At 40.0% G+C, this 13919-nt stretch overlaps 1 protein-coding gene across 2 annotated transcripts in view; it reads left to right on the top strand.

Annotated features, from left to right (window-relative positions):
• The window catches only part of HIVEP2 (HIVEP zinc finger 2), a 278510-nt gene that overhangs the window by 120530 nt on the left and 144061 nt on the right, over nt 1-13919 (top strand). For both annotated transcript variants that reach the window (XM_089668634.1, XM_089668635.1), the window contains one exon: nt 10947-11000. The gene's annotated coding sequence lies outside the window, so the exon portion shown is untranslated. The remainder of the gene's footprint in view (nt 1-10946; nt 11001-13919) is intronic.

Raw genomic sequence — 13919 nt, 5'->3', positions numbered from 1 at the left:
CTGTTGTGCTAATCTGAAGGCCACACAGTTTGGAGGTCTTTAGCTATTGACTCTGCAGACAGCTGGCGACTTCTGCGCACTGTGTGCTTCAGAATGCGCTGACCCCGTTCTGTCATTTTACGTGGCCTACCCCTTCGTGGCGGAGTTGCTGTTGTTCCCAGTTGCTTCCATTTAGTTATAATACCACTAACGGTTGACCGTAGCAAGGAAATGTCACAGATGGACTTATTGCACAGGTGGCATCCTATTACGGTACCACGCTTGAATCCACTGAGCTCCTGAGAATGTTTGCAGAAGTAGTCTGCATGCCTAGGTGCTTGATTTTATACACCTCTGGCCATGGAGGTGATTGGAACACCTGAATCCAATGATTTAAAGATGTGTTCCAATACTTTTGGCAATATAGTATATGTTGTATGTTAACTGTTAAAGAGATACAAAAGTCTCAGTTCAATAAGGCACAACTAACAAATACGAAAAACTGTGATGTATGTGTGTTTTATTTTACAGAGAATGCAACAGCATTTGGGAGAATAGCCCAAGAGGAATGGGCACTCTGAAAATTTCAGGGCCTTTAGGAATTAGAGTAGGGAAATGTCACCACTAGGAACTTCAAGAAATGTAATTATCCATGGGTGAAGCAGCCCATCATACTTCACTTCTAAATTAAATATCACTTTTGGTTGGACTGACCATTTAAAAAAAAGCAAAGCGTGGACGTGTACAATTCAACCTGACTGATGCTGATAAATATCACAATGACGTTATTCACATTACAGAGGAGATAAATTGCCAGATAAGGCTGTGAGAGCATTTATCCAAAGATCCCAGATTTTACTGTATTTACAGCTGAACTCCACCCTGGAAGAATACAGTGTTATTGTCAAGGTGCTTTTGTACATAGTGAAAATATTCTGTCCGTTTGTTTTTAAAACCAGTTTTTACATTTGTTCTGCCCCCCTAAATATATCCCCTATGTCTGCATTTAATTGTATTTTTTGATCTGTGCATCCAGGCATCATTGTTTTACTCCCATGGAGAAATGTCTCGTGGTTGCACTTCATCCTAAGTGTAGTTTACAGAAGGAGTGGTGACCATCTTCTGTGGGTGGGTATGATCTCCACAGCACCCAGTTGCAACCACAGCTGCTCTTTTTGCACAGCATTGTCCCACAAGGCTCTCTCCATGATTGCCTTCCCCACGGTAAATGTAGTTTATATTTCCCCCTAGTAAACATGTCTGATGGGATGCGCACAGCCTGCCTAGATCCTCCCCACAGCTCCTGGGCCCAGTACACTTTACAAAAGGAGAAGACAACATCACAAGAAAGAAAACCAAGAAGTTAATTAGAAAGTAAAGCATTCATTGGAAAAATGTAAAAGTCTTTTTATGTGCATGGGGAAAGAGAGGCAAGGGTCCAAAGTGGGCAAGATCCTGGAGTTCTGCTTTAACAAGACAACCTTGCTGGAAGAATTTAATTAACCCCCCCTCTTAGATTGTAAGCTCTAACAAGCAGGACCCTCTGATAACTCTTGTTGCAAATTGTATTGTAACTAATGTCTGCCTTCATTTTTTAAAGCTCTGCACAAACTGTTGCCGCTATATAAATCCTGTATAATAATAATAATAATAATAATTAATTAATTAATGCAAACTAACACACAATAAACAGAACAGTTGGGGTCACCTGCTGTGGTGTAATGGCTTTGCTTGCCAGTTCTAGCAGAAATGTTTGGGTATAACTGGATAAAACGAGGTCAGTTGTAATACCAAGGAAGCAACATTGGATTTCAGATGGAGCTGGACATCCAATGTTATTATGTACAATTGATGCTATCTGCTTCCAGAATGTCTTAATAGCAAACATCTTTTCCTGCCTTTATGTGCTAAAAGATGAATTCTAGGAAGACATAATAATGCATGCATTCAGGCCAGCAGATGTATGCTCAGTAGAGATGCAAGGTGTTAATTCAGAAAAATAAGAATAATAAAGTGTTCTTTCCTCTTTTGTTTTGGGAGTATTGATGCCCAGAAATATTTCGGAACTCATGACCAGGTAAGCAAACAAAATCTCTCCAAACATCTAGAAATATAGTCCTTTGTCTTGCATTTAGCAGCTTGACAATCATTTTGTCTCTTGAAGAGGTTTCAGCCTGACATTCTTTTTGACACATTGGTGCCCTGTCTGCAGTTCGCTTTGATATTTTTATCTGTTTCCCCCCAGCAGTCATGTACAAAGAGCAGGTCTGTTAAGATCATGCAATTGCGGTAGATGAATAATCTTTTGGACATGTTCCCAAGTTACTTACTCACTAAAACACAAATGATTCCCCAGATTTGTCTGAGATTCGTTTTTTGCCGGCCTTTATGGATTCTGTATTGTTGCTCTATATTGTGTATATCAAATCAAGCAGCAGATGGAAGGGTGAAGGGTGTATTTGATAGGCTCTCATACATGTGCAAGTCTGATCTCGTTCTTCATTTCAAGCCACTTCCTGGGGTTTTCTCAGGTAATGGCATGGATTCAAAATACTGTACTTTAGCATTTTTCCTTGATGTTATAGAAGAACAGCCAATGAGGAACATTCAGCATTTTGCCAAACCATTTATATTTCCATAATTTATTTTTATGTCCTGTGATCGTTGGGTTTCCCTGCATTGTTGTTTAAAATGAGACTGACTTGTATATCTTTAAAGAAGAACCATCATGATTCAGGTTCTATGGTTTGTGTAGAGTGCAGGGGTATCTGTGTGTAGTGAGAGTTGCATTACGGCAGTTCACAGCTAGCGAGGGGCACCAAGATTTGGAGGCCTCTGATTTTGGTCTGTAACTCCTTCAATTGGCCACAATAATTCCATAAGTGTGGAGTGAAAAAAAACATCAATGCCAAGATCCTTCTGTGGGAGATGAGTTACATGTTCAGTGTATCAGTATGAATGGTGTATCATATTGTGATAATAATTTTCCTTAAAATAGTATCACATACAATCAGGGGCGGACTGACCATTTGGAAACTCGGTCAGTAGGGGGCCACATGAGATGCCCCTGGTACCTTTTTCATAGGCTTTTTTGAGTTTGGGCAAGGACACAGGGGCCCCATGATCCCCTATTGCCAGGGGGCCCCATGAGTTGTCAGTCCGCCCCTGCATACAATGTAATTTCTGAACAATACGTACATGCAGCTATAATGCCTTCATTATTGTAGTAAAATGTCATGGGTTTAGCAGTACGTATTTTCTGTGTTTAAAATGACGTATTAGTGTGCAGGTAAAGATTAGATGACATTTTTTTACACAAATATATACAGTATATGTCCCTATACAGAACAATACATTTGTTTTTGTTTTTTTTATCAATCATACTGTAATGGTATATGGTTTTATTGTTGAATTAACTTGTGACAGTAAAATGTATTTGTCCTTATTCAATAAAGGGCTTCTCTTCTTTAGGGGAAATGGGGCCAAAGCTCTTTTGACTATACTTCTCCTATAGGTTACAGTAGTCCACTTCATTCTGCACTCCTGTGACCCATTTTCATCCAGCAGTGGACTTTATCCTGCTCTTGACCAATATTCAGCCGGTACAGGCTCTAGATGGATCCCGACTCTAAAGTTGGGATCCACCCAGATGCCTGGACCAGCAGCTTGTTCAGCCTCTCAGCAAGCTGCTGCTCAGCCCCCCACAGCCTGGTGCTCCAGTGAGTCACTGAAGAAGGAGAACTGAGTGATCAGTCTCAGTGCTGGCAGGGGACAGATGCTGGATTGCTACAATGCTATATTCATCTAAGTGAGTGTGATTATTTATTTTTTCAATTCCTGAACTTCTCTTTAAAGCACTAATCCTTTAGTGCAGAGGCCTATAGAAACCAAAAGAACCAAAAATAATTTACTTGGCTGATTTTAGAGGAAAAACTTACTACTACAGTTATTCTCCCTCATTATTTGTACTGGTGTCCACTGTCAAGGAACTGAAAGTGATGGGAAATCATAAAGTTTGAAATGTCCCCAAAATAAGAATAGAGTCAAAATCTTTCAGTGGATACCATTGGTCCGGTGACAACTACTTCTTACTTTTCCTCTAACTTGTGTCTACAAGAAAGGACTTGAAGGAAGATCTCAGAATGCAAAATATAAATTAAAAAACATATTTTAATTAAAAAAAAAATATTCTGTTTTTTTGTTCCAAAGTTAGTATAAAATGTATTGATGTCTGGTTACTGCATCAGGAAAGCAAAGCTGGTACCTAATATTTATATATGATTTATAGAATGCAAGGTAAAAAGACTTGCTTTTTTACAGGGCTACATCTAACAGTGTCTTATGTAACATTCTCTTTTGATTTGTCGTGCTTCTGGCAGTGCATTGCAGACAAACAGGAATAAAAGGTTAAACAAAAAGCTAGGCGCGCATAAAATTTCCAGATCTTTAAATTATCCAATATGTTTTTCATGTAGAAACTCTCTGACTTAGCCTAGACCTGCATGGGTTGTTAGTGACTCGTTCACACCAGATGCAATGTGGGAACGCACAGCACAAGAACGTGCTGCCCTTTTACAGACGTGTGTGGGTACCATTCATTCTTAATTGCTCTCCCAGGCATGTAGCAAATGCACATTTGTTTGTGCCCACCAAAATGCATGATACTGCAGTACCATGTGTTTTTCTGTAGCGCAGATTTTTTGAAAATCACGCCAACGCCTTTTTTTTCCTGTTTCTCGCACATAGGGCAGCCCATCAGTGGACTGTCCTAAAATGTGACACACAGGAACTTGTGGGAACCCCAAATAAGTGTATTTGCTTAGATCCTGGTGTGAATGAGCCCTCCATCTTTTTACTTCAGAGAGATTTAACCGGAGGGATTTAACATCGACTTCAGTGTACTGCATACGAGGTAACTGCCAACAAGAGGATAAAATAGGCCTTCGCCCTCTTCTGTCACATTTCCGTAATGCTACCTGTTTATGTATTTTGTTTTGTTGTTTAGATGAAAATGAGAGATGAGAGAGCTGTCCACAGCCTCCTGTAATACCACCTCACACATCCCAGGTGTCTTAAGGCAATCAGTAGTGCAATGGCGGGTACCACAGAGCAACACTGGATTCACTCGGGAAGTATGATAATAAAGGCCAATCTAGTGAAAAAAAATAGAGGGGTTTGAGGAAAAAAATGAGAAAGGAGTGAAATCTCTCAGTAGCCAAGAAATGTTGTAGCCCAAGACTTAGGTGTGTATATGGAAAGGTTAAAACCTATGTTTTTTCTCATTTTTTTCTGGGCAGTATTTGCCCAGACAATAAATATAAATGGCTGTAGTGAGTGTGAGAAAAAAGTGCACAATGGACTTTGAGAGGCACACAAAGTATGTTATAAAAAGTCACATTTTATTGAAAAAAACATGTTAAAAACTTTCAAGGAATCCATGTACAAATCATGATATATACATCAAGCTTATAAATATACAGCTTGTAAATACACAGATGAGTGATATCTAGACAGAGACCAGGTCGTTAATAGAAAAAAAAAAGGGAAAAGATATCTGCCCAGAGATTTTGCCCACAACATTTTTTTTAAGTTTTAAGAACTGGAAAAGAATATATATCATCAAACTAGCTTGATATATAGTCCTCAAAATATTTTGACAGTTTATTTAACCAACAATTAGTAACTTTCACAATAATGGATATAAATTCAGCCCTGACATTAAAGTCAGGCAGACACCAGAGTGAGAGGACTGTGTGTTCTTTGAGCTCCTACAAATGCGGTGGCTTTCTCAGCAGGTTTTGTGATCTAAGCGCTTTATGTTTTTATCAATGTGAGCTGTTTTAAGTTTTGTTTTGTTAATAAATGTGAGATATTGAGCAATGCAGAGGCTATTTTTATGTCTGTTCTGAGTAACATCTGAATCATTGGAAGTGGTTACTTGAGAAGCTATTTCATGAGGTGCTGCAAGCTGTGGTTTGCTGCAGGCTGTGTATGACCTGCTTGAACTTTAGAGGTCCATCAGAATAGGTGAGAGTACACCCTTTGTGCACAGGTGTCACAGAGGATGAGAGTACACCCGTTGGTCACATGGAAGAGGACTCATGGAAAGCAGTTGTTTTGCACATTAATATTATATTTGTGTCATTCTTGGGACTGTCACTAACAGAGCACTTGGTTTGGATAGAGATTGGCTTCTATACTTCTTTACATTATTCTAAAAAAAATGTTCTGAGTTTAATATGTCATATGCATTTTTATATATGAGATATATTACACCTTTTATGCTATATAACTGTGGTTATTTTATGAGGATTCATTTATTTAATGTGGAGCGCTGCATTATTTATTGTTTGTGTGTATTATTTTGTTAGTGTGTGAATCACATTAGTGCTAAGGAGCTCTGAGTTGGGGGAAAGAATTTACACAGCAGCACAAGGACATTTAGATCATAGGCAATAAAGTGACACAAAATGATATCCTTATTCTCCAAAAATAATTCATACATATCCCTACTTATTGGTCCTGTAATCTATTTTTCAAGAAATTGTTTCTTACAGTTTTGTTTATTTGTGTATGTTTGGAATGAGCAGTGCATACTAGTTCCGGTCATGTGCACTGCTCTATGCACATTACACATCTCATAGACCATAGTCCTAAATACTCAGGAGAGAGGAAGAGAGGGTGGCTATGTTCCTGCATACAGTGGCACCATAGAGAAAAAAATGTAGCCACCCTCTAACAGGAAGTCAGATAACAGCAGCCAAAAAACAAATTGAATCTGGAGATTTGGAGGAGGCTGGGAGCAATAGATGGTGCTTTTTTGAATTGTTAAACCAGAGTATAGTGTCCCCTTTAAAAAGACTTGGCGTCGAACAAAACCACAGAGAAGCAGAGATTAGCCACTGCTTAGTTGTTATGCCATGACATACTTCAGTCCATGAAGGACAAGCTCAAATTAGGACCATGGTTAACAGAGATTGTCAGACATAGCATAGGCTAGTGCTGCAACCTCAGTTCAGTAGAAAAAAATTAAAGTCCAGTTCAGAGGAGGTGAGAGCAGGGAAAAGGAAGGTTGATTAAAGGCCTCATCTCCTGTGGCTGTTTAAACTAATTTGATCATTAATGAAACAAATTATTTTAATTTCATACTGGAAGAGCTAAGGATGTGGACTACTACATGATGTATAATTGTATGGTTGCATACTCGATAGCCTCCACATCAGTGCCTGAGCAAGCTTTTATATCCTGCTGGAATCTAATATGATTTGTTCATGCTTACAAATACAGTATTACGTGGTGGCTTTACCATTTCATTGTATGACCATTATTATATTTTGTGTTTATTTAGTAATTGCTTCCCTTTTATAGTGGTGAGGTGATTTTTAACACTGGCTTAACTGCAGGTTAAGAAAAATGACATTTAATACATTTCTTTTATGGCAATGCTAAATTGGTATGCTTTGGAAGGTACTGTTCTTGCAGTAACTACCACATGTTATATTATATTTTTATTGTTCTTTATATTGTTTTTGCAACTTTTATTGTTTTTTCTTCAACAAACCAACCTGAAATGCAGTTTTTGTAGTTGTCCTTTAGTGACCATTAGAGAACTTAGCATCAGATATGCATGTGTAACGGACCGCCTGACGGCACCACTAGCACTCCACTGGTCAGGTGTCCCCAGAGTGCGGAATCTAAGCCCCAGAGTACTTGTTCACCAGGGCCCCTGATGGTGGGGATGGACTTGGAGTACCCCGAGACCAGGTCGCGACTACTGAGTACACCCGTCAGTGGTAGGGGTGTTCGCCATGGGCTCCAACAGGGGAGAGCCTGATATGAGGAGGTCGGGTGACTCCGATGGGATGAATGGATGGATGGCTGAGCAAGTGTGAAGTCAGACAGGCCGAGTCGGTAACAGAGAGGACGGTACGGTACAAGGCAGCGGGCAGAGAATAGTCGGGTCACACGCCAGGTCAGCAACAGCAGGTCAGATCTAATGGGGGGCATTCAGAAGAGAGGTCAGGCAAAGCAAGGGTCTGGGCAGGAGAAATCAGCAGGTCAAGAACAATCAGGGTCAACAACTTACTAGGTACAGGTTCGCAGGATACAGGATACAGGTAAGACCAGAAGGCACTGAATGATAGCTCAGGGCCATTTAAATATCCCGCCCTGCGCTGTCATTGGTGCCACGTGCGCGCCCGCGGTCCCTACTGCGCATGCGCGAACTCACTCGCCGCGGTCGGCCAGGTCCCAGTGCCCGCATTCCAACACAGGGAGGTGCACTGCGCCTGCGCTGAGCCCATCGCGGCAGTGATCCCTGACATTATGCTTGCTAAGTAGTGTGAAAATGTAACATTTGCATATCATTTTTGCTCAGGCATCATCCAGAGTCAGAATCTAATTCCTGGACTAAGATTCTGCCCCACAGTTGATAGGACTGTGAATCTCAGGGCCCATGCAGCTGTCTTTATGATCTGAGCTGGACACAAAATTCATACATAGCTCACCCCCCTGATCCCTACTGCCTTTCACTGTGTGACTAATTAATATGTTCAGTTTGTGTAGATGATGAGAGGAGAAGGGAGACTTCTACCCACAGTATACTGCTGACATCGTTTCCACAGATAATGCATCTCAGCTTAAGACTAGGCTTACTCCACATGTCAAGATTTCTCTTGTTCAACCTCGCAGGCCGAAGAAGAGAAATCACTTGACACCCCCGGTCATGCTCAGTAGAACGATCAGAGGAATCTCCCCTGCCCACGGCTACATATTGACAGCTGCAGCAGCCAGAGCTGCCTGAATACCCAAACAGTGACTGCATCAGACAGGCCAACATTTTCCCATCTGGCCATTGAGTTGGGTGGTGCTGACAGGGCAACCTACAGCTTGAATTTCAGCCAATTCTGCAGAAATATAATACTGCAAAAATTACCCTTTCAAAGCCAGTCTGCATTTTTGTTGTTTTTAAACTCATATGAGATAATTACCTTCTACTTTTATCCCACTTAAAAGCCATTCCAGCATGACTGTGCCCTGTGCACAAATCCAGGTTCATGAAGACATTGTTTGATAACTTTGAAATGAAGGAGCTCGAGTGGCTTGCAGAGCATGCTAACTTAAACCCTACTGAATGCCACTGGATTGCTGATTGCAAGCCAGGATGAATTGTCCAACTTTAGAACCTGACAAATGCTCTTTTGGTTGATTGGGCACAAATCTTCACAGGTTCCCCAATCTTTTTTTAAAGCCTTCCCAGAGGAATGAAACCTGCTATAGCCACAAGGGGGAGGAAAAATGGGAGGGAGGGTATCTCCATACTAATGCTCTTTCTGTTATCTTACGAGAAACATTTTCGTGCTTGTCCCTGCACATAATTTTGCATGAACAGTCGTAAACAGCTCTTGAAAGCTGTGTACTAATGATCAGATTATCAGACGATCGCTCCAAAAATGTTTTTTTTGTCCTGCCGATTTTCTCATCATGTGTACTAAACGTAAGGGTCTATCATGTCTCCTTTGAAAATACCTGGGTAATAATAAAAGTTTAATGTTTGTTTGGCTACTCGGCCTACCAAGGAGTTATGTAAAACAGCCAGTAATCCTTAGTAACACTTTCTGTTATATGAAGTGTAAAGTTTAAAAAAGCTCAAACTCCTTTTCTGTTAAAAATTATTACATGAAATATTAACTTTTACGCCTACTTCTTGCTCACCGCTTTATTAACATTTGAAAATGGAAAATCCATCTTCAGGGCTGCAGTCCAACTGGCCTAATGTCTTTCAAAATGCCACTTTTAAGAAATACAAAAAGCAGAAGGCAGAGGGGAGAAAAGTTATCCACATTATAAAAATGAAATAGTATACCTGAATTCAAAGCATGTTTACTGCTTTCTATTTGGTTATAGAGATAGACTGGTTTGCTTGGTTTGTTAGGTTTACTGTAGAGGTGCAAATAGTCATTCAAGGTACATACAGTGAATAGACGAGGTCCAGGATTATTTTATAGACCTCTGATGACTGAGACACAACTGTTTATTCCATTCAGAATATGCATGTGTGCGTCTGAGGCTATTTACTGTATATAATGATGATGCCCTATATTGTTTAAGTACACCATCAACACAAACCATTTGTGGTTGTCAGGTTGCCAAGCCATTTCATTTTAGCCACCCAATCTACTAGAGGCGTTTTAACTTTCAGATGTAAAACCTATTAGTTCAGCTTAATGGGAAGGTAAAGCCTTAATTAGACATAAATATATTTAACAGCCCGGGGTTTATCACCTTCACTGGTTATAAAATCTAATTTTTTACCAGAAAGATGTTAATGCTTATTACTATTTATAAAATTGCATATAATATATTGGTGGTATTATTATTATTCAGTATTCTATCATCATCATATAAATTGTTGATAAACAAGCCTTTTGAATGGGAAAAGGTCTGCTTTGTAAAATACCATATTTTTACATTAAGGGCTTATTTGCAAGAGCAGAAATGTTTCTACTTGTACAGTATACTACAGTGAATACACTCATATAGATTTTGGATTTTATTCGTTTTATTAAGTTTTCAGAGAGTCAATCCACCCAAAAGTGGTATTTCTGTTCGGGCTATAGATTTAACACACCTGACAGTTTCTTATAACTTATTTGGTGCACTTCTTATGCTTTAGTTCCATGTTCTGTAGACTGTCAGCACTATGATGTTAATATATCTGCACTATGATGATAATGTCTACAGTTTCTTTTAACAAGAAACATAACCTGCCACTGAATGATGGGCTGACTCTGATGTAAGCAATCCTTATAACACTGAATACATTTTTTAGTAATAGTGGTAACTCTAGGTACATTAATACAATTGTTATGACTACCAGCTACCTCCAAATATTTCTAATAAATGTACTAATTGTTTGTGCTTTAGTATAGTATTATAAATGTATTTGTTTCCTTTTTATCTTCTAGATATTTTTTTTAATGAAGCTCACTTAACCCTGGTATATACAGACAGGCCTAAAGGTAAGGTAACTGAAGAAAAAGTATAAGTAGTGTTTTTATTTACAATTCATATTGCTCTTCGTTTTCTGATGCACAACCCATAAAAATGAGGACATGTCTCGGGTGTATTGTGTATTCATGTCACGTATAAATTTATTAAGTATTCAGATTTGATACAGATCTGGAGCATGTTTTTTACAGGTCTGTTTAACCTTATAATACCCTAAAAGTGTATTTCCATGTTTGCAGTCCGAAACCCCCTCTGTATGTTTGTCATATGTTCCCCCTCACACAGTATACTGAAAAATAATTGAAAAAAATATTTCTTTCTAGTTGTTTCTTGGAGCAGATTCATACATAGGACTCATAGGGGATGGGCTGAGGGATATTTTTAAAATGCATTAACATAAAATATACCACTAAAAGGAAAATTATAGTCAAAGGTATTTTTGCTATACCTCTCCTGTAGATCACAGGAGTGCAGTTTGTTATGCACTCCTGTTACCCGTTTAGAGCCGACAGCAACCAACGTCACTCAGCTGGTCCAGGCTCTGGAAAGATCCTGACGATATGGTTGGGATCCACCCAGATGCCTGGACTGGCAACTGGCTCAACCTCTCGGTGATCTTCTGAGAACCTGAGCCAGCCCCTCTTATCCCCTCCACAGCCCAGCTCTCCACTGATCACTGGAGGGGCAAAGTAGAGAGCCGGTGACTGACAGTCACAGTTCTCTTCTCAGACCAGAGGGGGAGAACTGACGATCAATGGTGTTTGTCTGCTCAGTTCTCAGTGCAGAGCTGGCAGGGGATAGATGCAGCTTTGAATTGATGCTGCATCTACCTAAGTGATTATAAATGTCTATACTTCTTTTTTAAGCCTTGAGATCTCGTTGTTAGGACAGACTGTGTATATAGTTTGCAACTGATAATGCAAATTTGTCAGTTCAGAACAGGTAGGGTTAAAAATGCTAAATATAACTCCACTGCCCCCTACTTAACACTACATAGAAGGGACAAACTAAATAGAATTTTTAAAGCTGATATTTAGTCAAAAATAAATTTTCCCCTATATTTTCAGTCACATCGCTCACCTGTATATGTCCCACGATGTGCAGGCTGCTGCTTTGTATAGAAATCTTCTCCTGCAGAGTGCTCAGTCTTCTTCCTGGCACTAATCTTCCAGCAGGGCAGGGGCTAATGGCTTTGGATCTTAAGAATTAACTGTATTCCAGACAGTCCAATAAGGACCTGCTCCCACCTTCCCTTTCATCCATTGGGAAATGCCAGTGCATTGTTTAAACTAAATGTAACACGATCTCTGAATGGGGGGAAAGTCGGTTGAGTGGCAGGATTTTTTCACCATTCAGAGTTTGTGTTACATTCAGAGTAAACAATGCACCAAATTCAGCTCAGTGGATGAGAGACAAGGAGGGGGATCCTAGTTAGACCATCAGTTCAGCCCAAAGCTATTAGCCCTGCCTTGCCAACAGTTCACTGCCAAGAAGAGGACCAGGCACCCTGCAGAGAAGATTTGTCCATGAAACAGCAATCTGCATAATGTGGGACAAACCCTAATTATAAGTGAATGTGATTGCAGCTATGAGTTAAATAATTTGTTACTAAACTGCAGCTTTACTTCTTGAACTCTCTATAGCTAAATGACGACTACAGTGCGGTCGTCCAGTTCTGGGAGGGCAACATATGACGTCCTCCCAGAATGCGCCCCCTGTGCTCCCCCAGCAGTATGTATCCAACGCTGTCTGTGATCCCTGCTTCTCTTGGACACAGCTGATTATATGACACGGTAAAGGGCCAATCACAGCAGCCTTTTACCACATGATCAGCTGTGTTCAATCACAGCTGATCCCAATGTAAATACACTTGCCGGTTATCGGCAGTACTGTCCTCATGCTGTCACAGCGTGAGAAAAGTACTGCCGATAACAGGCAACTGTGAAAGGAGACAGCTACACAAAAGTGCCCAACAGTGCTGCCCATCAGTGCCCATCAGTGCTGCCAATCTGTGCTCATCAGTGCTGCCAATCTATGCCCGTCAGTGCTGCCTATTAGTGCCCATCATTACCGCCTACCAGTGCCCATCATTGCCACCTATAAGTGCTCATCAGGGCCACATACCAATGCAGCCTCATCAGTGCCTTGTCATCAGTGCAGCCTATCAGTGCCCATCAGTGCTGCTTATCAGTGCCCATCAGTGCTGCCTATCAGTGTCTATCAGTGCAGCCTCATAAATGCACATCAGTGAAGGAGAAAAATTACCTGTTTGCAAAATGTTATAATAGAAACAAAGAAAAACCTTTTTTCAAAATTGTTGGTCTTTTTTCACTTGTTTAGCAAAAAAAAAAAAAAAATCACCCACCAAAATAAAGTTCTATTTCTGTGAAAGAAATGATATAAAATTCATATGGGTACAGTGTTGTATGACCACGCAATTGTCATTCAAAGTGCGGGAGCACTGCAAGCTGAAAATTTGCCTGGATAGGAAGGAGGTAAAAGTTCCCAGTAGGCAAGTGGTTAAGGAAGTAAAAAGGTAAGTAGGCAAGCTATGTGATTAGGAACATGTAACAATGTAAAGTAAGTGTTATCCCAATTAGGCTACAAAAGTGGAAATACACTTTAAAATCAGGTTTCAGTATAAAGTGTCCTATGCATATACTGATGTGTATAGCCTTCACTGACAGTTTTGTACCCTGTCATATACACATTGGAATTGCACACAAAAAAATACTGTATATTCATATTTGTGTCTGTAATATAGCACCGGAGATTCATATATTGCAGCTGTAGCATTCACATTTTGACCTTCTTGTAGTCTGTTAAATTATGCAACACGCTATCCTGATTTCTGGCATCTAGCCACAACAGTTACATTAAGCCAAAAGAACACAAGTTGTAAGTATAGATATTTCTTGTAAGGTTACTGG

The sequence above is a fragment of the Staurois parvus genome, unplaced genomic scaffold (genome assembly GCF_062004578.1).
Source record: "Staurois parvus isolate SC_StPar_1 unplaced genomic scaffold, SC_StPar_1.0 ptg000059l, whole genome shotgun sequence".
Lineage (NCBI taxonomy): Eukaryota > Metazoa > Chordata > Amphibia > Anura > Ranidae > Staurois > Staurois parvus.
The sequence above is the reverse complement of the archived record's forward strand: the minus strand, read 5'-3'. Positions and strand labels throughout refer to the sequence as shown.